Raw genomic sequence first — 23,652 nt, forward strand, 5'->3', positions numbered from 1 at the left:
TACTCTGTCAAAGCCTCACCATGGTCACGGTGTCCTGAATGTCACTTCTGAGCTGGTCCCTCTCAATCTGCAGGCTCTCTTGGAGCTGTTTCAGGCCATCTTTTTCTTGGGTTAAGGTTCTTACTTCTGCTAAGGTTTGTTGAAGTTTCTCAGTAATCAGTGCTTTCTCCCTTTCGACAGTTTGCAGCCTAGAATCTCTACTTTCTAATTGTTGCTTCAGCTCTTTCACTTCATTTAACCTTTCTTGACTCTCAGCTGTTTTCTGCTGAAGTTCCTGGGTTTTGTAAGAAAGCTTTAAAATAAGAAAAAGTTACTGTGAGAAGCAGAGCATTCTGTGGCATCTATATAGAAGCCAAACCCCAGAAAACTAAAGACCATTTCCATAGAGGGTGTGTTGTACCAACCTCCATGTTCAAAGCATCCAAGCTTAAACCAAGTGTTTGAGCTTCTTTAGAGAGATTTCCTATGTTCTGACTCATTCTTGCATTCTCCTCAAGGACCATCTTATACTTTTGCTCAGTTTCAACATGTTGATTTTTAAAATCTTGGAATTCTTGATCAGTTCTTTTATAATTCAACTGGCTAGCTGCTAGGTCACTTTTAGTTTTCCCAACTTCTTCAAGTAAATCTTGAATTCTACTCTCTTTATGAACTACTTCAGAAAACAATTTGTCTTTTTCTGATGTTATTTTACAGAGCTCTTCAGATTTGTCATTTATCTACGGAAAAGAAATAAAATTTAGCTATGTTAGCAATATAAGATCCACTACAGCAGTTATCAGGAAAAGAAAAGCTTTATCTGCAAAAAAGAAAAAAGACATTGAAATTAAGCACAGATTTGACTGAGGAAAGGTAATATTTTTATTGTCACATCTTTATAACAATATATTATCCTGCTTAACTTTACCATCAAAGTTTTGTTTGGGTTCTAGTAAGGATTGAGTGGAGAAGAAACACTTAATTAGGATGTCTTTATTTCCTTATCTATCATTCTAAAGTGTTTTCTAACTTTATGGTGTTTCAGGCATCTTATGGTTTTTCTTAGAATTTGACTTATTATTTTCTTTCTAAAGGCTTTGAATGCAGCTCAGATTTCCAAAAACTTAATCCATGAATAATTTAAATTTTAAATAACTTAAATTGAAACTATTATTTAAGTAATTAATTTAAACCAACAACATCCAGCTTATAAATAGTTTAATCATTGTGAAAGATAAAGGAGAAGGAAGTGGGAAAAAGAGAGGAGAGCCAAAGTTGAGACAAAGGAGAGGGAGCGAGACAGTAGAGCTCTTGTAACCACAGGCTCAGGGTAGGAGGCAGGTCTGTGTAACTCAGCTTTTAGATCCATAACTATGTGTTGGGCTAAAAAACAGCATGTACTTTAAAGAGTTTTTAGGATGACTAAATAACGTTGCTAAAGTTGTTTAGCATGATGCTCACCATGTAGTAAGTACTCAAATTCTTGTCCTTTTTATTTCTTTCAGAAAGGCAGAAAAAGGAAAGGCTGGCAGAAGGTTTCCGGAATTGCTCACTAGGCTGCAATATTTACGTCAACCTCTAAAACTTCATCAATGCCACCCTCTTTACCTCCTTACTCTCCTTTATTCAACATAGTGATATGACCACAGCAACAGCACCAAAAAAGATAAAGACTAAGGGTGGGCCATCAATCTCTGTTGAAAAGCACTACATCTGAGGACTATAGAAATGGCCCCTACATGGATCTCATTACTAAGTATACTGTTACATATTCTTTGAAAATGTTCCTAACAAGCAGGGTCAAATGTTTACAGTCTCTTCACTGTTACTTTAAAACAAACTATGGCAAAATATTTAAGGCAATATTGCAAGGGTTTTTATTTCAAAGTAAGAGTTATTTGCTTAAAAACATATTTACCTCTTTCCTTAGCATTTCTACTTCTGAGGGTAAAGATTTCAACTCTGAGAGCAAATTAACTTCTTTATGCAAAGCTTCATTTTCTTCAACTTCTTTATTCAGTTCTTTCTGGAGATCAGTAATCTTTCTTCCTGATTCCAAATTACAGAGCAAATCTAGGATATTTTTGGTAAATTAAACAGTTTGCAGTTATTGGGACAATTTAAATTACATACAAACTTAGATTACTTAATCAGATTATATAAAATTTATTAAAGAAAGAACCAGTGTTGGTCAACAGGTAATCCAATTGTTAAAAGTTCTTGAATCGCCTTTTTCAAGATCGGGTCCAATTCATTTGAAAAATAATTCTTAAACCTTTATAATTTGAAGTCCATGGAAACACTTATAAATACTGACACCAAATGATATTGAAATTTAATATTAGGCTACTTACAAACATCAGAGAACAATGGACTTTTAATCATTGGAATGGAGGTGCAAAATCCTTTAGGCAGTTGGATTTGCAAAGAGGTAAGTCTGAAATTATAAAATACCTTTTGGAACTTTTCCATCTATAAGGCAGGTGAGTTTTGCTATTTCATTAAAAGAAGATTGTAATTCTTTCTCCAGATCAACTTGCATTTTCTTCTTTGCCTCCAACTGCCTTTGATATAACTGAATATCATTTTCCATTTGCTTGCATGCACTTGCAAGTTCTTTCTATGAGAGAAACAATACAAATTCACAAAAATGTAGTGATCATTACAACTGCTTTATTATAAATATAACAAAAATCACTTACCATTTTCTCTTTCAGCTCCAGATTTTCACTCCTGAGACAGGCTGCTTCTCTCTTGGCATCGAGGGCTACAGCCTCAGCATCGAACAGAGTCTGTTTCATCTGTTTGAGGTCTTGAATGTTTTCCTATACACACAACAAAAAGGATTTCCTGAAAGCTAACTTTCTTAGAGTTGGAAAAGACTTTAGAGAACACACACACAGATGTCATTCCTAACAAATCAAAAATGGTGAAAATACGTTAATCACCAAATTTTTTTTAGGATAGATGAAAAGAAATGACATTTTCGAAAATAAAAATATTTTTAAAAATTCTGGTTATCTTTTTCCAAATTATAAAAGCACTATATATATAGAAGTACTGTAATTTAAGAAATCTGTTATTGTTTAAAAAAGATTAACACAATTGTTGCTCAGCTAGCCTGTTAAAGTTTCCTACGTATTTTTAAATTATTCTCTCCAAAACATGACAGGTGAGCAATTAATAGTTAAAATTAAGAATATTAAATCACAAACTGAAAAAAAAAAGACAAACAATCCAAAAGAAAAAGAGAGAAAAGATACGAACAGGCAACTCACAGAAGAGAAAATATAACTGATAAATACATAAAAAGATCCACTGTGTCATTTTTAAAGAGAAGTAGCATTTTAACATGACTTTAGCTGACATGAATTCAACCATATGTCCTTGGGAAAACATTAATGCATGAATGAATGAATGAATGAATAAAGAGAAAGAAATAAAGAACAACTTTTAAAAAGTGGGCAATTCTGCTTGCCACTCTGTCAGTAGACACTCGAAGATTATATGAAAGTACCTTTCTTCCCAGGGCCTCCAAACAGTAACAACACTTTTAAAAAGAATCATTTGTGATTAATAGAAGGTAACAAAAAGTACTCTGACAAGTTCAAATGAAAACAAAAGAACAACAGAAACTAAGATTAAAAAAATTCTAGCTAGTGGACAGCCCCGTGGCCGAGTGGTTAAGTTCACGAGCTCCGCTTCAGTGGCCCGGGGTTTTGCTGGTTCGGACCCTGGGTGCGGACATGGCATCACTCATCAGGCCATGCTGAGGCAGCATCACACATGCCACAGACAGAAGGACCCACAACTAGAACATACAACTATGTACTAGGGGGCTTTGGGGAGAAGAAGAAGAAAAAAAAAATGATGACGACGAGTGGCAACAGATGTGAGCTCAAGTGCCAATCTTTAAAAAAATAAAAAAATTCTAGCTAGAAACTGTTGCCTTTTAAAAAAGGGTGTTAAAAACTAGAATCAAACAGATACTTTCTTGAAGTAATCAGGTGGATTGAAAGCAAATAAAAAAATTTAACAATTTCACCATGAGATTCAAATGTTACTTAATGCCAAGATCTGATATCTTGGCTGAGATCAACTACATACTTCTTCATGCATTTGTATAAAACAATTGAAAAAAATTAAAATGTTTTTTGAATTACTGGTTTTTAATGGAAGCTCACTCCTAACTTACTTACATGCACTCAAAGAATGATGTCCTCAACTCTCTGAGCGATTCTTTATCTGTAGAATGGCAATGATACCAACAGTCCCTTTCCCATAGGGTTAGTGATAGGATTAAATAAAATACTAAATGTAAAACAACTACAACAATGCTCGGCACACAGTAGGCTCAACGTAAGCATTTGCTATGATGATGGTGATGGTACACTATAAATGCCAACATGATTACACAACAAAATAAACCTGATTTTTACCGATGAGTATGACAAGTCCATGTTCACATTTTCTGATTTTTGAGTGTCTATGTATTTCTGTAGCTTTTTAATCTGGTCTTCCTTTTCTCTAAGCAGCTCTACTTTTGAACTTAGTTCATTCTAAAAGAATCAAAGGAGAGTGAAACACAATTTAATTGGATCTAAATTCTAAGGGATTAAAAAGAATTTACATTTAATAGTTTAGACAGTAAAATTTAAAAGTTGATACTTAAATATAATTCCTTCTCTTTTCTGAAATCATGTTCAATTACATATGATGTATATTTTATAGCTCTAGTCCCTTATCAACAGAAATATCAACCTAAAAGCTCACCTCAAGATCTTGATTATACACTTCTGCATGCTTAACTAAATTCTTTATTTAAGTTGGAAATTTCATGAATTAGTTGCATCTGTAAGAGCATGTGAACAGGCAACAGAGCAAACCAATAGTTAAACAGAGCAAAAAAAAAAAAAAGACAGCATTCATTCACTGCTTCAGAATCACCTAACACAGTAAGAAGGGCTGAGAGATAACTGTTCAAGCTACTGCAGCAGAGCACCTCATTATTTAAAAATACAAAAACTCTCCCAAAAGACCAAACCCAACTAACCAAACGAAAAATCCCAAAACCCCACAAAACAAAGAAGAAAACCTCAGCATAACCCAAATAACAGTTACATCATCTGTTAATAAAGTTACAATAACATCAAAAGTACATTAGTAGGCATCACTTGGAGGAGATGAACTGTAATCAAACTTTTAAAAAACATTCTCTGAATAGATTTTTGTTTTGGGTAAGTTAAATGCATAAATGTATTTACCCCGTAAGATTTTTTCTTCCCATGAATTAGCCATTTAGCTTTACACTGGCGTGCTTGTTAATGCGTTGTGATCTGGAATGCAGGTTTGGATTAGGCTGGTTCCATGTGGTGCTCACCAAAGCTACAGAGGTATGCACAGCATTACCAACTATCTACCCTGTTGGTTTATTCCACAGGGAATATTGGAAAGATGATGTTATCGCTTTACATTGTCCAACTGTCTAAAAGTATAAGGAATACTTAAAGATATAAGTATTTCTATTAAAGTTTCCTTTCTATCAAAATAGCTATAGCATTAACTATCTCAGTACCATAAACTTTTGTGTTCAAAACAAGTAAACTACAATTTCCTAAGATAAACATATTTTTCCTTAGAATTATTTAATCTTAATAATCAGATGAGTCCTTAAAGAGTAAAAGCAAATTCTAGTAGAATGCAAGCGACTGGCTGTTTCCATCCTAAACTAGTTTCAGATTTCAGACTAGTGTTGACGTTCTTATTTTAGGGCAGTATCATCCAACAGAAATATAATGTGAGCCAAATTTGTAATTTAAAATTTACTAGTAGCCACATTAAAAAATAAAACAGGTAGAATTAATTTTAATAATACATTTTATTTAACCTAATATATCCAAAATATTGTCATTTCTTCATGTAATCAATATAAAAAAAATGAAATATTTTACATTCTTTTTTCATACTGAAGTCAATTCAGACTGGCCCCAATTCAAGTGCCCAGCTGCCACATGTGGTGAGTGGCTGCCCAATTGTTTGGCAAAGTTTTAGACATTTGTATAGGTTGTAATTTAAACTGGCTTCATCTTTTACCTCTTCTTCTCTGTTTCTAACTTTCGTGCAAGAAAGCTGCCTATTTCTAATTTTTGTGCAAGAAAAGCACATTTACCAAAAAGAAAGAACTAAATGATCATTCTTAATTTTGGAAAATATTTAGAAAATAAAGATTTAGAAGGAAAAATTCTCCCACTTCTCATTTGAAATAGCACTTCATTTGAAGTATTGGTTCTCATAAACAGAAAAAGATGAAGCAACTTTTGTAAAGATCTGAGTGTAACCTTCCAATAACATATTGTTTAAGATGCTGAGCATAAAGTGTACAATACGATCAAAAGTTAATCTGTTGCTGCTTAAGAAAACAATGTAGATTTCAGCTGTAATTTTCCGCAGGTGAAATGAAATACTTAAGTTCTTAAGACAAAAATCTCCAAGTTGTGAAAATTATAAAATTAAATAAATCAAGTTTTTGTCTTAAGAACTTAAGTATTTCATTTCACCTGCTGAAACTTAGAGCTGAAATCTGCATTGTTTTCTTAAGCAGCAGGACTGTAATTTCTCTTGTTCCCTGAGCTTGATGATACTGACCTTATTTCTCCCTCTAAAATCACTATTTAAACATCCTATATTATGATATTCCCACTTGAGAATTATCCACAGCTTTGGTGATTTTTGGTGAAACCCTTTGGCAAACCAGAGCAATGACATAGGTCCTAAAGCCATAATTTGACTTTTACTCTTTTTTGGTTAAACTTTTCCCCAAAATATATGTTTTGGAACATATTTTACTGCATACACATAAACTTACAATATTTTCAGTTTAAAATGGAATGGATATTGTAAAACTGTCTTTGAAAAGAATAAGTTTTTATTACTTAATCTTTTATGTTACCTTACAGAACCTAGAATTTCAATTTATGTCCAAGAAAAACTGAAGAGAATAGGATTATTTTCCCCTTTGACTGTGGTTAAAAAAGAAAAAAAAATCCAGATGTGAGATTCAAGTCATACATTCTGTTATTTTGTAATCTTTTTGAGTGTGACAATTCAGTGAGCTTCAGTTTTTACTAATTGAACATATAAATGACGTAATAAAAAATTAGAGAAATTACTGCTACACTTATGCCCGAAGTTAATTTTACATCATATTATTTATAATAAGAAATACACAAAAACTTAGATGAAATTTTGGAGTTCGAAGGGGCCTTGGCAAGCACCTGATCTAACCTCAGGGGTGGAGACACGCAGGAAGGAAGCCCTATGAAATTCGGTGCTTGCTCAAGGCCTTGTCAATAATGCGTGCCAGGCTTGAATCCGCAGTGAGGTCGGGAGCAGCAAAACTGGGGCTTAAATCCATGGAGTCTGGCCCCAGAGAACCTGTTCTTAACCACGACGCCAGACCACCTCCTCTCAATAAAATCCAGTTTTACTGACTGAAGTCCACTGTTTTTTTCATGACATTTTGCATTTTGTCAATATGAGAATATTAAAAAAGGTAAATGAAACTCTGGAGAACTTACAAACTTTTGCGTCTTAGGATATAATACCTATGAAATGTAGGATTAACTAATTTGTAGGTAGAATGGAAATAACATATTTGGCACAGGATTCTTTTTTTCCTTTTAAAAAGGAAAAGAGGGTGAGAAACTAAACAATGACACAGAGGAAAAATGATTGTGTCCCTTTGGGCTATTCATACAGAAATCTGAGAAGCAGCTGCAAATTAACTCATACTTTAACCACACCAAACACTGGCTCTTAATTTTGGAGGGAATCACAGATCACTTCACAAGTATGATAACAGCTATGGATTCTCGTTCCCAAAAAATGAGTGAGTTCAAAACTTCTGCAAAATAATTTCATCGTGTCTATAAACTCTAAGTTAACGACTCTCTGCACTAAGAAATCTCTTGAATCTTTTGGACAATTTCTGTCTCCAAAGTCTGATGATTTGGGGATTAGGTTCTCTTAACATGTAGCCTAACATTATACACTGAGAAAATTTAACTAATCTGTTTCATTTCTAAAAATTCCATTAAAACTACTTCATATTAGTTATACTAATTTTTACAATAACTCTCTTATGGAAAAAGAAACATGCAAAATCAGCTTTCCCAGCTATTCTAATAATGTTCTAACTACTTAGGTACATACTTTCTAAAGAAAATGAAGTCCATTAATATGTAGTATCCATACATAAAACATTCACTAGATATTAAAATTCATATTGGTCTCAGAAGGAAACAGCTATGCTCTAGGCAGCAATTCTGGTATACTCAATAAATTATTGATAACATACAAATTATCAGGAAATAATTTCTTCAAGATTAATTCATCAATAGGCAGATTCACCAAACCTGCTCAAAGATGTTTTTGATTCCTTCCTCTTCTTGCACACAAGCACAAGTGAAACAATTATGATTTAACTATTTTTAAAGCAATATAAATGAACTGATTATTTCTTAAATTCTCTAAATTGTGTGTACAAATGGAAAATGGTTGGGTTTTCAATATATCAACCTTAGAAATAAACATCTTTAAGAAAATGATACTTTTAAAAGTGTGGTTTTAGGGTCCAGCCTGGTGGTGTAGTGGTTAAGTTTGTGCACTCCATGGGTTTGGATGCCAGGTGCAGACCTACATAGCACTCATCAAGCCATGCTGTGATGGTGTCCCACATACAAAATAGAGGGAGACCAGCACAGATGTTAGCTCAGGGACAATCTTCCTCAAGCAAAAAAAAGAGGAAGATTAGCAGCAGATGTTAGCTCAGGGCCAATCTTCCTCACACACACACAAAGTGTAGTTTTAGTTTAGTTTTGTGTTTCCACATCTTTTCATCTTTTACCTCTTGATCTTTTTCCGCTTTTCTTTCTAGAGCCTCAAATTCATGCAAACCATTCTTTTCTTTTAATTTCGATTCCATTTCTTCATTTTCTCTTCTTAGTTGTTCATAGTCTAGTACCAGACTATCATAGTTAGCACGAAGTGAATTCAACTCACTTTCTAAGTTTTCCTATTATAAACAAAACCAGATTTTCAAGTCAGAGAGGATTCAAGTTCTTTGTTTTGTTAACTAAAATCTGGATTAGTCAAATAATTCATTTAACCTTGAATCATTTGGTAGTTTGGGCCATTCTCCAATATCTTCCCAATGGTCTAGCTTGATCCACAGCATAACAGAAGGTCTGCCTTTTGGTAAACTAGCTAACATAGAATAGAGGAAGACTATTTTCAAAGAGATAGAATTAAAAAAGAAAGAAAGAAAGAAAGAAAGAAAGAAAGAAAGAAAGAAAGATCATATAAACAAATGCTCTGCCTGTGCCTGACTTAAAATTCAGTCGGGAGTAGGAGTAGGGCACATAATGGGAAGTCATCTGACCACAGATCCTTAAGCTCCTTGGTAATAAAGCTAATAATGTAATTCTCCACCTGCTTGACTCCTGTTTAATTTCTCAGACAGCTCTGAATTTAGGAAGTGACATGGAGCCATTATTTATTGACTTCTAAAACTCCAACGGCTGCCAGGCCTCACCGTGCTGAGCAGAGGCCTGTTTCTGCTTTCTGTTCCATCATGAGGAAGAGTAAGCCATGAGTTAAAAGAAACTAAACCAACACTAGGGATTTGAAAAAAACAACAAACCTTCCAGAGTGTTTTAGGGACACAAAAGCATATAATTCCCCATAATAATTAATTATAAGAACCATTACAACTAATTATAATGGTTAGCTAATGATAATAACAATTCCCAAGAATCACTGCAATTTTATTTCAAAATTAAAATGAAATTTTCTTTAACAAATACATTTATATGACTATGTTATATTTCTTTGAATATTAGCAGCCTAGAAAGCAAACATGGAATCTAAACATACTAAAGTATTCACTACAGTATTCCTTATTTCTTAAAGTTTTCATAAGACTATATAATTTTATTTACTTTCATTTTTCAGCATTATTTGGCAATATTACCCTTCCCTGATACACCATTCTACTTTATGCCTGAGAATTTTGATACTTTTAAAATCAGCCCTTTTTACCTTCAAGGGATGGCCCAAGGCAAAACAGAAACTTACCAAAAAATCATAGATACCAAGATCTGCTGGTAAAAACTAGAAGCAAAGGTTTACCTATTACCATACTTTAGGAAATGTTTAGCCTCTCTCTGTATGCCACAGTTACCAACGAGGAGTGTAACAAGTTGGGGAAGCCTTAATAAGAACCTCAACTACTACTGAAACAGTCAGAGCTAGAAATGTGCCACAACAGCAAACATCAATAACAAATGAATTTAAAGAAGAGTAAAAGGATAATGTTCTGTAAAATACATTTAAGTTACCTGACTTAGTAGTTTTGTTGCTGGATTCCACTCTGTCTCAGTTAATGTATCAAGAGTGTTACTGAAAATATCAGACTCTGAATAGAGAGCTATAATTAGGGGGAAAAGAAATTTATCCATAAACATGTTATTAAGTTTCCTAAAACTCAAATTAAAGATTAAAAAAATTCTGATCTGAGGTAATAAGCTCAAATTAGTTAATATGTGCTCACAGTATGAATGCCAAGAATATATAAACAGATGTGATCATTTATATACTCGTGTGAATTAAGATCACTGGTTAGAATTAGTGATAAAATGTAGGATCCTTAGTACAACACATTCATGCACGGCATAAGGACGTTTCAGTCAAGGACGGACTGCATATACAACAGGCGTCCCACAAGATTAGTACCACAGAGCCCAGGTGTGTAGCAGGCTGTACCACCTAGGTTTGTGTAAGTGCACTCTGTGATGTTCACACAACAAAATTGCCTAAAGATGCACTTCTCAGAACACGTCCCATCATTAATCAACGTGCGACTGTATAGGTTAAAAGGACAAATTCTAAATTTGAGATTTAATCATTGTAAGCAGATTTTTAAATGCCCCTAAAAAATACTTATAATGTTAGAGACAAACTTTGCAACAGATTCCTGTGTAAATGCTACCCTTTCAAGATTAGCAAAGTTTAAGCCAGACATTATATGGGTACTAACTTAATGAGCAGTGATTAAAACAAAAACAAAAAATAAAAATATCTGTCTCAAATGTTTCAACTACAGCACATCATTCTTAAGAGATCTGGAAAAAATAGAGAACTTCATCAATGTTCACTTTCTTAAAATTACTTATTTTTATCATCGTAATCACATCTAAAATACATACATTTTATTTAACTGTGTTTATCACATTAACTGAGTTATAAATAAAGTCTCTCTTTATGGGGATACTTTTATAATTAAAAGTAGTTGAAGAAGAACTCACATTCATCAATTTCTCCTCCTAAAGTTAGAGCAGACTTATGTGTCTTTGTTGTTACATTCTCTGGTACATTAAACTCATTTACATAGTTTGAATCCTTCATTTTGTTAATTTTGCCAACACACCAAGTGACTCTTCGTTTTTTTTTAGCCTAAAGAAGAAGAAATCAAAATTACCTCACACACATCTGGCTCAAACATCATAAAACAAGGGAACTAGTTTCCATTTTTAACAACCATTGACTTGGTAGAATTCTTATTCAGCCTAGTTTAATATCTTATCAGTCTAAGGACATCCTGAGATAAGAAAACATATTCAAACTTTTCAAATTAGTGTTAACTTCATAATAAATTTGATGAAACTATTATTTAAATTTCATTTTGTATTTGAAGGCTTACTTACAAGAATTTCTGCAAATTTACTGAAAGGAATTAGTTAAGTATCAATCCTTCAAGTAATCTGGTGTTACAGAAGACAGCACAGCCACCAACATAGTGACCAAAAGCACTTCTGGGAACCCAGCCTTAACTGGGAAGGAACAGACAGGCAGCCCATTTGAACTTCCCTCAGCAAGTAAATCTTCCACAGGGCCATTCCCATGCCAATTCTTTGCCAGTTTATAAAGCTCACGATCCAACCAGCGCTCCTAATCTTGTTCCTTCCGTTCTCCCTTGGGACTCTGTTCCCTCAGGTATCTGTTCATCTGTCGTCTTCACTACCTTCTTCCACTGGGCTTTAAGAATGCTCAAGCCTCTGTTTTCTGCTTTTGATTTTTTCAAAAACAAACCCTTCACTCCTTCCTTCTCTCTAGCCAACATTTTCTTTTAGTTTCTATGTTCTCTTCTTCCTCGTCTCTCTACTTCTTCCTCATCCCTCCTGGGATACCTCTGTCTCCTGGTTCTTGTCCCACCCAGCTAGCTGTCCTCATCACTCACTTGGCTTTACTGCTTTCTCTTTCTCTGACCACCGCCTAAGTGTTTTTCCATATTTTACAGGTATATTCCTCTCTTGTCCCTTTACTAGAACAAGCATTATCTCATCTTTTTTGATCCTCTCAACAATCCTCTCTTACTACATCCACTTTATAGATGCCTGAGTGTCCAAAAAGTTTACATGAGTTGTGTACAGTCATACAGCCAATTGGTGGCTGAGCCCATGCTTGTAACTTCAGACCTTATCCACCACCCATTCCACTGCGTTGCCTGTCAAGATTATCTGTTGTCCCCAGAATATATGGCTTCTGCTTGAAATGGCCAGCCCTTTCCACAGCCTGCTCTGCAAAAGCACATTCATATATAAATCCTTGATTCCCATGACCTTCAGCTCAACTCCATTCGCTCCCAAAGCCACTGGACCCTGTCATCTGAAACTCATAAACCTAGAACTCCTTCCACCCCAGTGATTCAGTTAATCCCATTATAGCTAGTTAGCTTAAGAGGGACATCTAGTCTCTTGATCCACTGTTTTCTTTCTGCCAGCTACCTTTGGGCTCTCATCCCATCATCTTAGATTCTATAGATCACCAGTTCAATCACATTTTGGGGTCAATGGTCTCAAACTATTAGACCCATTCTGTGTTCCCCACACCTATCCTATCACAATGTACACTCAGATGAATTACACTGCCATCTGAGCTTTTATTAGCCTCCTGAACACTGTGTGGACAGCCAGAAGACTGGCTACCAACATCACCTGGGCCCTTAAGGCTGCCTGGCAAGACTCCTTGCCCCCTCGTTGGCTTTCTTTTCCATTCCCTACAAAGGCGAGACTATTTCAAACCCTTAGCAGGTCTACAAACTGTGTCTCTACCATCTCCAGCCACCACAGAAGAAAAATTAAACCTCCTATTTCACAAAGAAAATACAAGCCTAAACTTACAAAAGCATTACTTGCATTGATTCCTACCCTTTTCCTCTGTCCTTGTTATAATGAAGGAGTGTTTCTCCTTCTATCTAAGGCCAGACCCTTCTACTGTATTCAAGATCCTACGCCTTTGGGCCATCTCAGCCTACTGCAAGGTGGCTTTCATTCCCAATACATAACTCAAATTGTTTTTGCAAAGGAGCTTCTTGTTTCTAAATCCAAAAAGTTTTAGTCTATATTTGTCTTATTTAACTTCTCAGCAGAACGTGACATCACTGACATAGAATGTGACCTCTCTATGCAACATTCTCTTCTTTTAGTTTACCACGTTCACCTGGTTTCTTTCTTAACTCTAGAGCTAAACCTGGGCTCCTTTAGGCATTCCTCTTTTTTGCTTTTACCTAAAAAGTTGTTTGGGAGGATCTTATCTTTGGCCCTCTGTTCTTTTCATTCTCAACATGCTCCCAGAGCAAGCTCATCCATTCTCACGACTTTAATTTGGATTTGCAGTAGTTAATGCCCAAATTGATATCTCCATCCCAGATCTTTCACTTGATTTTCATATATTTGCATTTTCAACTGCCTGACACCTTAAACTAGAGCTGACCCAAATAAAACACTGGACAGCTCCACTGCTCTTCACTCAATGTTCCTTAACTCAACAAATACTGCTACCAGCTATCCAGCAAGCCCAGTAATGTGTGCATGTCATTCTAGATGCTTCCTTCTCCCTTTCCATGTCCCCATGTTGAAACAATCACAAAGTTCTGTCGAGTCTGTCTCCCAAATAGCTCTCCAATTTACCCATTTTTTTTCCATCTCCAGAGCCACAAGCCTTGTGGAGGCCCAATCAATTGTAGGTACACAGTAGCCACATCTTTCTAAACAGCAATTCCAATCATGTTACCTACAAGGCTTTCCCATATCCTTAGCATAATGCAATGTTCGAATCCTACAATGTGGTTTAAATGCCCCTGCCACCAGAATATTTTAAGTCCAAGAAATATGTTTTCTCACGACTCCAAGCTTTTGTACATGTAGATGTCTAACCGGCATACTTTTCCCTACCCCTTTCCTTGGGCTGTTTCCTACTCATGGCTGAGCCAACAGATGGTTTTGATGCCTTCCATTTACCTGGTATGGTGGACTTAAAGGTAGCGTCTATTAATAATAATCTTAACAGCATACACTTATTGAGGATTTGCTGTATGGAGAGTATAGTGTTAAGCACATTCTATATATCACTTCACTTAATTGTCACATCAGTCCTATGAGGTGAGGATCAAGCTTTCTCACAGATAAGGAAACTGCAGCAAAAAGTATTTAAGAAAGGGCCCAAGGTCGAGAGTTAGCAATTGACAGAACTGGGATTCAAATCCAGAAAGTCCAGCTCCAGAGGCCATTCTCTTAACCATGACACTATCACTCCCCAAAACATCTGCTGGATAAATAAACCCCTACTCTGGTAAAAACAAAAGCACACAGACTGGAAGCCAGAATTTTGATTACTATGTTGATTTATAGTCTAGATAAATTTTCCTGAGATTACTATTTCTGTTTCCTTAAATAGAAAATATTACCACATACTCTAGACACCTGTGGTTTCCAATCACCTAATCAATTTCATTAGAATTTCATAAGAAGTATAGTGCAAATAGATTCCTTGACTACATCCCAGACTTTCTGAATTAGGATCTCTTCATATGGGAATCAGGGTTAAGTATTTTTAATGAACGTTCTAGGTGTTGTTGAGGTATAGGCAAATACACAAAAGGTTCTTTCCTAAAATATACTGTATCAAAGGATAAGAAACACATAGCTATATAATAAGCATATAAGAATACCAATTCTATTCCCTATATATCAAGTTTAAGCTGTCATCTTTCATAAAAAAAATAAGACCCATATATGTGCTGCATACAAGAGATGCATTTCAGACTGAAAGACACTCACAAACTGAAAGAGAAGGAATGGAAAAAGATACTCCATGAAAATGGCAATGAAAAGAAAGCTGAGGTAGCAATATTCATATCAGAAAACATAGACTTTAAAATAAAAACTGTAACAACAGACAAAGCGCACTACATAATGATAAAGGGAATGATCCAACAAGAATATTTAACATTTACAAATATCTATGCACCCAACATAACAGCACCTCGACATATAAAGCAATTATTAACAGACATAAAAGGAGAAATAGCAACACAATAATAGTAGAGGACTTTAACAATCCACTTACACCAAAGGAGAGATCATCAAAACAAAAGATCAATAAGGAAACGTTGGCCTTAAATGACATATTAGACCAGATGGACTTAGTACACATGTATAGAACATTCCATCCCAAACCTGCAGAATACACATTCTTTTCAAACGGACATGGAACATTCTCCAGGACAGATCACATATTAGACCACAAAACAAGTCTCAATAAATTTAAGAAGACTGAAAAAATACCCAGCATCTTTTCTGACCACAATGGTATGAAACTAGAAATCAACTACAGGAAGAAAATCAGAAAAGCCACAAATGGATGGAGCTTAAACAAAATGCTATTGAACAACAATTGAGTCAAAGAAGAAATCAAATGAGAAATCAAGAATATCTGGAGACAAATGAAAATGAAACTACGACAGGCCAAAGTCTATGTGATACAGCAAAAGCGGTTTTAAGAGGGAAGTTTATATCAATACAGGCCTACCTCAACAAAGAAGAAAAATCCCAAATAAACAGTCTAACAGTGCACCTAAAGGAACTGGAAAAAGAAGAACAAAGCCCAAAATCAGTAGAAGGAAGGAAGTAATAAAAATCAGAGCAGAAATAAATGAAATAGAGACTAAAAAAAACCAGGAAAAAAAATCAATGAAACTCAGCGCTGATTCTTTGAAAAGATAAACAACATCGACGAACCTTTAGCTAGACTCACCAAGAAAAAAAGAGAAGGCTCAGATAAATAAAATCAGAAATCAAAGAGGAGAAATTACAACAGATACCTCAGAAATACAAAAGATTATAAAAGAATACTATGAAAAGCTATACGCTAACAAACTGGATAATCTAGAAGAAATGGATAAATTCTTAGACTAATACAACCTTCCAAAACTGAATCAAGAAGAAGTAGAGAATGTGAATAGACCGATCACCAGTAAGGAGATTGAAACAGTTATCAAAAACCTCCCAAAAGATAAAAGTCCAGGACCAGACGGCTTCCCTGGTGAATTATACCAAACATTCAAAGACTTAATCCTATCCTTCTCAAACTCTTCCAAAAAATTGAAGAAGAGAGGAAGCTTCCAAATTCATTTTACGAAGTCAACATCATCCTGATACCAAAAGCAGACAAGGACAACACAAAAGAAGAAAATTACAGGCTCATATCACTGATGAACATCGATGCAAAAATCCTCAACAAAATACTAGCAAATCAACTACAACAATACATTAAAAATTTCATACACCATGATCAAGTGGGATTTATTCCAGGGATGCAGGGATGGTTCAACATCTGCAAATCTATTAACGTGATACACCACATTAACAAAAATGAAAAATACAAATCCCATGATCATCTCAATAGATGCAGAGACAGCGTTTGACAAGATATAGCATCCATTTATGATAAAAACTCTAAATAAATTGGGTATAGAAGGAAAGTACCTCAACATAATAAAGCTGATATATGACAAACCCACAGCTAATATCATTCTCAATGGAGAAAAACTGAAAGCTATCCCTCTAAGAACAGAAACCAGACAAGGATGCCCACTGTCACCACTCTTATTTAACATAGTATTGGAAGTCCTAGCCAGAGCAATCAGGAAAGAAAACGAAATAAACAGCGGTCAGATTGGAAAGGAAGAAGTGAAACTGTCACTAGCTGCAGATGACATGATTTTATATATAGAAGACCCTTAAGAACCCACCAAAAACTTCTCGAACTAATAAACAAATACGGCAAAGTTTCAGGATGCAAAATCAACATACAAAAATCAGTTGCGTTTCTATACACTAACAAGGAAGTGGCAGAAAGAGAAATTAAGAATATAATCCCATTTACAGTTGCAACAAAAAAGAATAAAATATCTAGGAATAAACTTAACCAAGGAGGTGAAAGGTTTGTACACTGAAAACTATAAAACATTGTTGAAAGAAATTGAAGAAGATGTAAAGAAATGGAAGGCTATTCCATGCTCTTGGATTGGAAGAATAAACATAGTTAAAATGTCCATACTTCCTAAAGTAATCTACAGATTCAGTGCAATCCCAATCAAATTTCCAACAACATTTTTCACAGAAATAGAACAAAGAATCCTACAATTTATATGGAACAACAAAAGACGCAGAATAGCCAAAGGAACCCTGAGAAAAAAGAACAAAGCTGGAGGCGTCACACTCCCTGATTTCAAAATATACTACAAAGCTATAGTAACCAAAACAGCATGGTATGGCATAAAAACAGACACACAGATCAATGGAACAGAATCCAGAGTCCAGGAGTCCAGAAATCAACCCACACATCTATGGACAGCTAATTTTTGACAGGGGAGCCAAGAGCATACAATGGAGAAAGTAGAGTCTCTTCAATAAATGGTGTTGGGAAACCTGGACAGCCACATGCCCAAGAATGAAAGTAGACCATTACCTTACACCATGCACAAAAATCAACTCAAAATGGATTTAAGACTTGAATCTAAGACCTGAAACCACGAAACTTCTAGTAGAAAACATAGGCAGTACACTCTTTGACATCGGTCTTAGCAGCATATTTTCAAATACCATGCCTGACTGGGCAAGAGAAACAATATAAAAAATAAACAAATGGGACTACATCAAACTAAAAAGCTTCTGCACAGCAAAGGAAGCCATCAAGAAAAGGAAAAGACAGCCTAACAATTGGGAGAAGATGTTTGTAAACCATATATCAAAAAAGGGGTGAATATCCAAAATATACAAAGAACTCATACATCTCAACAACAAAAAAACCAAAAACCCAGTTCAAAAATGTGCAAAAGATCTGAATGGAGATTTCTCCAAAGAAGATATACGGATGGCCAACAGGCACATGAAAAGATGTTCAACATCACTATCAGAGAAATGCAAATCAAAGCTATAATGAGATATCACCTCACTCTTGTCAGAATGGCTATAATTAACAAGACTGGAAACAATAAGTGTTGGAGAGGATGTAGAGAGAAGGGAACCCTCATACACTGCTGGTGGGAGTGCAAACTGGTGCAGTCACTATGGAAAACAGTATGGAGATGGCTCAAAAAATTAAGACTAGACCTACCATATGATCCAGCTATTCCACTCTTGGGTATTTATCCAAAGAACGTCAAAACGTGAATGCGTAAAGATACATGCACTCCTATGTTCACTGTAGGCTTATTCACAATAGCCAAGACTTGGAAGCAACTTAGGTGCCCGTCAAGGGATGAATGGATGAAGAAGATGTGGTATATATACACAAGGGAATACTACTCAGCCATAAAAAAGGATGAAATCTGGCTAATTGTGACAACAAGGATGGACCTTGAGGGTATTGCTGCTGAGAGTAAAAAGTCAGAGGGAGAAAGTCAAACATTGTATGATCTCACTCACAAATAGAAGATAAAAACAACAAAAGACAATCCCATAGCAACAGAGATTGGATTGGTGGTTACCAGAGGGGAAAGGGGGAGAGAAGAGGTTGAAAGGCATGATTAGGCACATGTGTGGTGATGGTAATTAGTCTTTTGGTGGTCAGCATGATATAATCTACATAGGAATTGAAATATAACGATATACACCTGAAATTTATATACTGTTATAAACCAAAGTTACTGCAATTAAAAAAAACAATAATAAAAAAGAAGAAGAAAAGAAGCTGTTGTCTTTTAAATTTTACTTTTAATTCCTGTTGTGATGTGAGGGAAGAAGAGGTCACTAGCATTCGTGTTAAGTTTTGAATTTTCTCAATCTGCACTTTTTGAAGCAAATCTTTTTCTTCCAAAAGTTGGGCCAATTGGTCTTTTTCCATTGCCTGGGCCCGAGTCTCTAAAGAAACCTAAAGAATGTAATATTGGGTTACATTAATAAATGTAGGTAGGTTTTAAAACCTTGAAAGTATAGTTTAAAAAAATATAAATTTGTATGTGAGTTTTGAGAATTTTTCTTTTCTTTTTTTTTTGCTGAGGAAGATTCACCTTGAGCTAACATCTGTACCTATCTTTCTCTTTCTGCTTGAAAGGGATTTGCCCTGAGCTAACATCTGTGCCTATCTTCCTCCATTTTGTACATGGGACAACAGGACAGCATGGCCGCCAAGTGGTGTAGGTCTGCGGATGGCAACTGAACCCGGGCTGCCAAAGTGGAGTGCAACAAACTTAACCACTAGGCCACAGGGCTGGCCTGAGAATTTTAATTTTATTGAAATAAAATATGCCCTACCTGCAGAACACCAATATGCAGTTACCATAATCAATAATTTCTCAAACTTATAATAGGGTAAAATATACATTTCTCCTCATGTCACTATTCTATATGCCATGTATAAGATTATATCAATGCTGTTAAAGCAATTCTATTAATTGACTAAAAATATATAAATAGGCAGAGAAATCATAAAGCAGAGACTTGAATACCTATAGCAAAGGAAGAGAGATCCTTCTAAGACCGCCATTTGACATTTTAGGTCATTTTTAAAAAGATCAGTAAAATGTAAGTTTTTTACAGACTGGGGACCATGATGGTTTAAACAAACAAATGGTAATGACAAGCAATTATGCTATCTTATTAGATTGCTATCTTAGGGCTAGAAGAGGAATTCAAGATAATGTAAAATGAAACAAAGTAGTTTTAAACACTATTCATCGTCTCTCTTTTTAACCTAATTCTCTGTATTTGTGACAGTTTTTATCTCTTAAAAAAACGTATCTCTACTTGGCCCATTTGAAAATCTCAAATTTTGCCCTTTGGAAATGAAAAACAAAATCTAAAATAATTTCAAGAAACCAAATCTTGCAGTTTATAGTAAAGTTTTTACGGGTTGATTTCTCCTTAGTTAAAAACTACTTGTTTTAAATTTAGATTGTAGAACTCAGATATTGAGGATTTAAGAGTCTCTGGGCATGTAGGCAGATCTCAATTCTAAATCCATCTCTATTCTTTACTGAAATACACAGTTCATACATACCTCCTCTAATTGTTTTTTAAGATCCATTATTTCTTTTCTATATCTTTTCAGGAGAGCTTCATCACTAGACACCTCATTGACATAAGGAGTATTCTTCATATATTTAGCAGTGCTGGCAAACTGGGAAAAAATACAAGAGTGTTAAACGTTGACACCAAAAGATTAGTTTAATTAATATTTAGGTTTCTTGTAATTTTCTTTTGTAAAGAAACATCAGTAAAAGCTTCCCAGGTGGCTTACAGCTTCTGAACACACAGCATTCTACGTCCCTGTAACAATGTCCATAACTTACCTTTGCCACTAGTCTTCAGGAGGGTCAGAGAAATATCTTGAAGACAGATGCCAACAGAGAGCCTACACACCCTGGCTCACTGGAATCCATCTACTCCTCAAAGTCCAGGGCAAATGCTCCCTCTGCGCTGAAGCTTCACTTCCAGTCAAAAGCACCTCTCCTTCCTTTGAACTCTGTCCTACTTATTAGCCACTTAACTTTTAATCCAAGGAAATCACGCTGGAAGACAGGTCTTATCTTCACTATAAGACTATAAATTCTGTGAAGCCAGGAACGCTATCTCCTACCTTTGTTTCTCTGACAGAACCTTGATCCAGCGCTCAATAGCTACTTAAAGTGATGTTTCTTAGAGCATGAGTGTCAAAAGTAACTTTAACTGGGTACGTGAGGGTGCCCATTAAATAACACTGAACCCTTCATTGAGACAGCTATTCTACTGACAGTTCTCATTCTTCTTTTCTTTTGAAAACAGAAAATACAGGCCTTAGGCTCAAGGCAAAGGCAGGCAACAATTTGTTAGCAGGAACTTAAGAATTATTTTGTTATAAACACGCACACCCATTTTTTGGGTCACCTTCTGTTTGTTCCAAGTGATAACCAGTTTTTCATTTATGGGACTGATAGAAAGTTTCCTTTTATAATAAGTTAAATTTAAAAAGTGAGTTATTTAAGAAAAAATCAAGTCAATTTCAATAAAATATTGTTGGATGTGGCAAAAATTGGGGAGGCAGGATATGAATGATTGAAGTTTGGGAAGATTAAGGAATGCTATTTAGTAGACACACCAATTTTATTTTAACAGGTATGTTATGTCAATTACAAAAAATTACACCTAATTTTAGTAGCTAATTTTTCCTTCTGAAAGATGATTTCCCCCATATTGATTCGAGATAAAAATCAAACTCACCTGGAGAGTAGTCAGGGTTTCATCCAAAGACACTGGAGTAATTGTGCAGATAATGCGTGTTTTTGCATTTCCTCCCAAGGAATTCTGGAGAATTCGTGTTAATTTGCTATCTCGATAATTTATGAAACCACTTAGTGAGAGATGAGTTTGGGGAGAAAAAGAGTAAAACTTTTTATATAACAAAAGTGGTTTATTTTTAACGCAGAACCTTAAATTTGCTACAGTTTAAAAAATTCATTCTTTACTGGTTACTTGAGGCAGAGCAAAACTACTAACTAGAAAATATTTAAAATATAAAGTAAATTTAGTAGGTCACGGTCATACATATAAGAAGCAACGCATGCTCATAGAATCACAGAAGCTTTTGAACATACAGGGGTATCAGTACATTTATTTGAGTGTCACTGAAATATCATAATTTTCAACCTAATGAAAAACGTAAGCATTAATAGGTAAATGTACAATGGGACAAACTTACCCAACTTGTCCATCACTAAGTTTCTTGATCACTTGTCGCAAAATAAATAAGCTACGATTTATATTACAGCCTTCCTTGAGTCGCACACCTGCATTTATTAAATAAATAAGAAAACAAATTGGTCCCTGTACTAGATGATGAACTTATTTATCAGTAATTTATGGGAGAAATTAGAAATTGCAGGGTCAGATGCTACAGTCTGTGCTTCAAATTAGATCTGCGCCCACCTTTCCTCCCACTGCTGACAGGCGCCCTTCCCTTCCTCCCACCCATCACGTGAAGCAGAAAGGCTCTCACCCAAGAGAAACAGCTCGAAAAAGACGACTAAGAAAAGAATAAGAATGCAGGAAAGCCCATGTCTGCACCACGTCCTAAAAGAGCTCCTCGAACTCCTCAATTCAAATCTATTTTTCCAAACCTCCAATACAGGCAACTAATGACGTGCAACCAAGTTAGTTCCTAGAGGTTCACAACCAAAAGTCCTTATTTTTAAACTGTTAATATGCTCACATGTCTTAAACGGAAGTCTACTGAAAAAGGTTTCTCTCACTTTATTCTCCTTTCAACCAGTTCCTATCGCTCTAACCAAGAACTATTATTAGTTTATTCTTCTAGAGATTTTTAGAAATACAAGTTCATACGTATTAATTTTTCCCCTTTCTTCTTTACATAAATAGTAACATACTATACACACTATTTTGCACTTTGCTTTTTTCACTTGGCAATATATCATCTATCTTATTGGTAAACATTGGTCTTTTTCACTCTTTTTTACAGCATAGAATTCCATTGTATGGATGTATCAGAATTTATTTACCTAGCACCCTGCTGAGGGACATGCAGGTGTTCAATCTGCCATGTACACAAAAAATACTGCAACAAATCCTTCTGAACAGCAGTTATTGCACAGGTGCGTTATTCAGCTATTGCTGGAATACTGCTGTTTAACAAGCCAGCTTAAAGCAACAGGCATTTATTTCTTGTTCACAGGTCTGAGGATCCACTGGTGTGGTGGGTACAGGCCACACTCAGCTGAGTGTCTCTATGTCAGGCTGCAGGAAACTAACACAGAGAGAGGCCTGACATCTTTATGGTTCTGAAACTTCCCATCTAAGTATGCGTTTTCATTTGTCTCAGTGTTTGGTTACCTCTTTCAGGTCTGTTTTAATGTTTTCCTTATTTTGGTCTTATACAATTTTTGTTGAGTTTCTTCCTAGGTATTATTCCTTTTAAGTCATTATTGCAAAGGGGGTCTTTTCGTACATTAAATATTCCAACCGGCTGTTGTGTTAGGAGGTGCTCATGTCTATAGATTAATTTTGTATCCTGCCACTTTTCTGAATTTCCTTACTGATTATGGTGTTCATGGGACTCTCAGGAGCTTTCCAACTATAAATCCTGTCAACGACAGAGTTTCATCTTTTTAACTAACGCTACAGCAGCACAAAGCAGATAATAAGCCAGATAAGGAAGCTGCTTTTTCTGTTAAAGACTTTTATCACAAAATTATCATTACTTTATTAGTCTCTAAAATGCATGGTGGCACTTTTACTCTGTTAAAGAACAGGAGGACTTTCAGACCAAAATATTTCATGA

The 23,652-nt window shown here is 35.3% G+C and overlaps 1 pseudogene; it reads right to left on the bottom strand.

Moving 5' to 3' along the window:
* Positions 1-23,652, bottom strand: part of LOC139044161 (centromere-associated protein E-like) — an 80,049-nt pseudogene that overhangs the window by 40,160 nt on the left and 16,237 nt on the right.

Source organism: Equus asinus, unplaced genomic scaffold (assembly GCF_041296235.1).
Source record: "Equus asinus isolate D_3611 breed Donkey unplaced genomic scaffold, EquAss-T2T_v2 contig_645, whole genome shotgun sequence".
Taxonomy (NCBI): domain Eukaryota; kingdom Metazoa; phylum Chordata; class Mammalia; order Perissodactyla; family Equidae; genus Equus; species Equus asinus.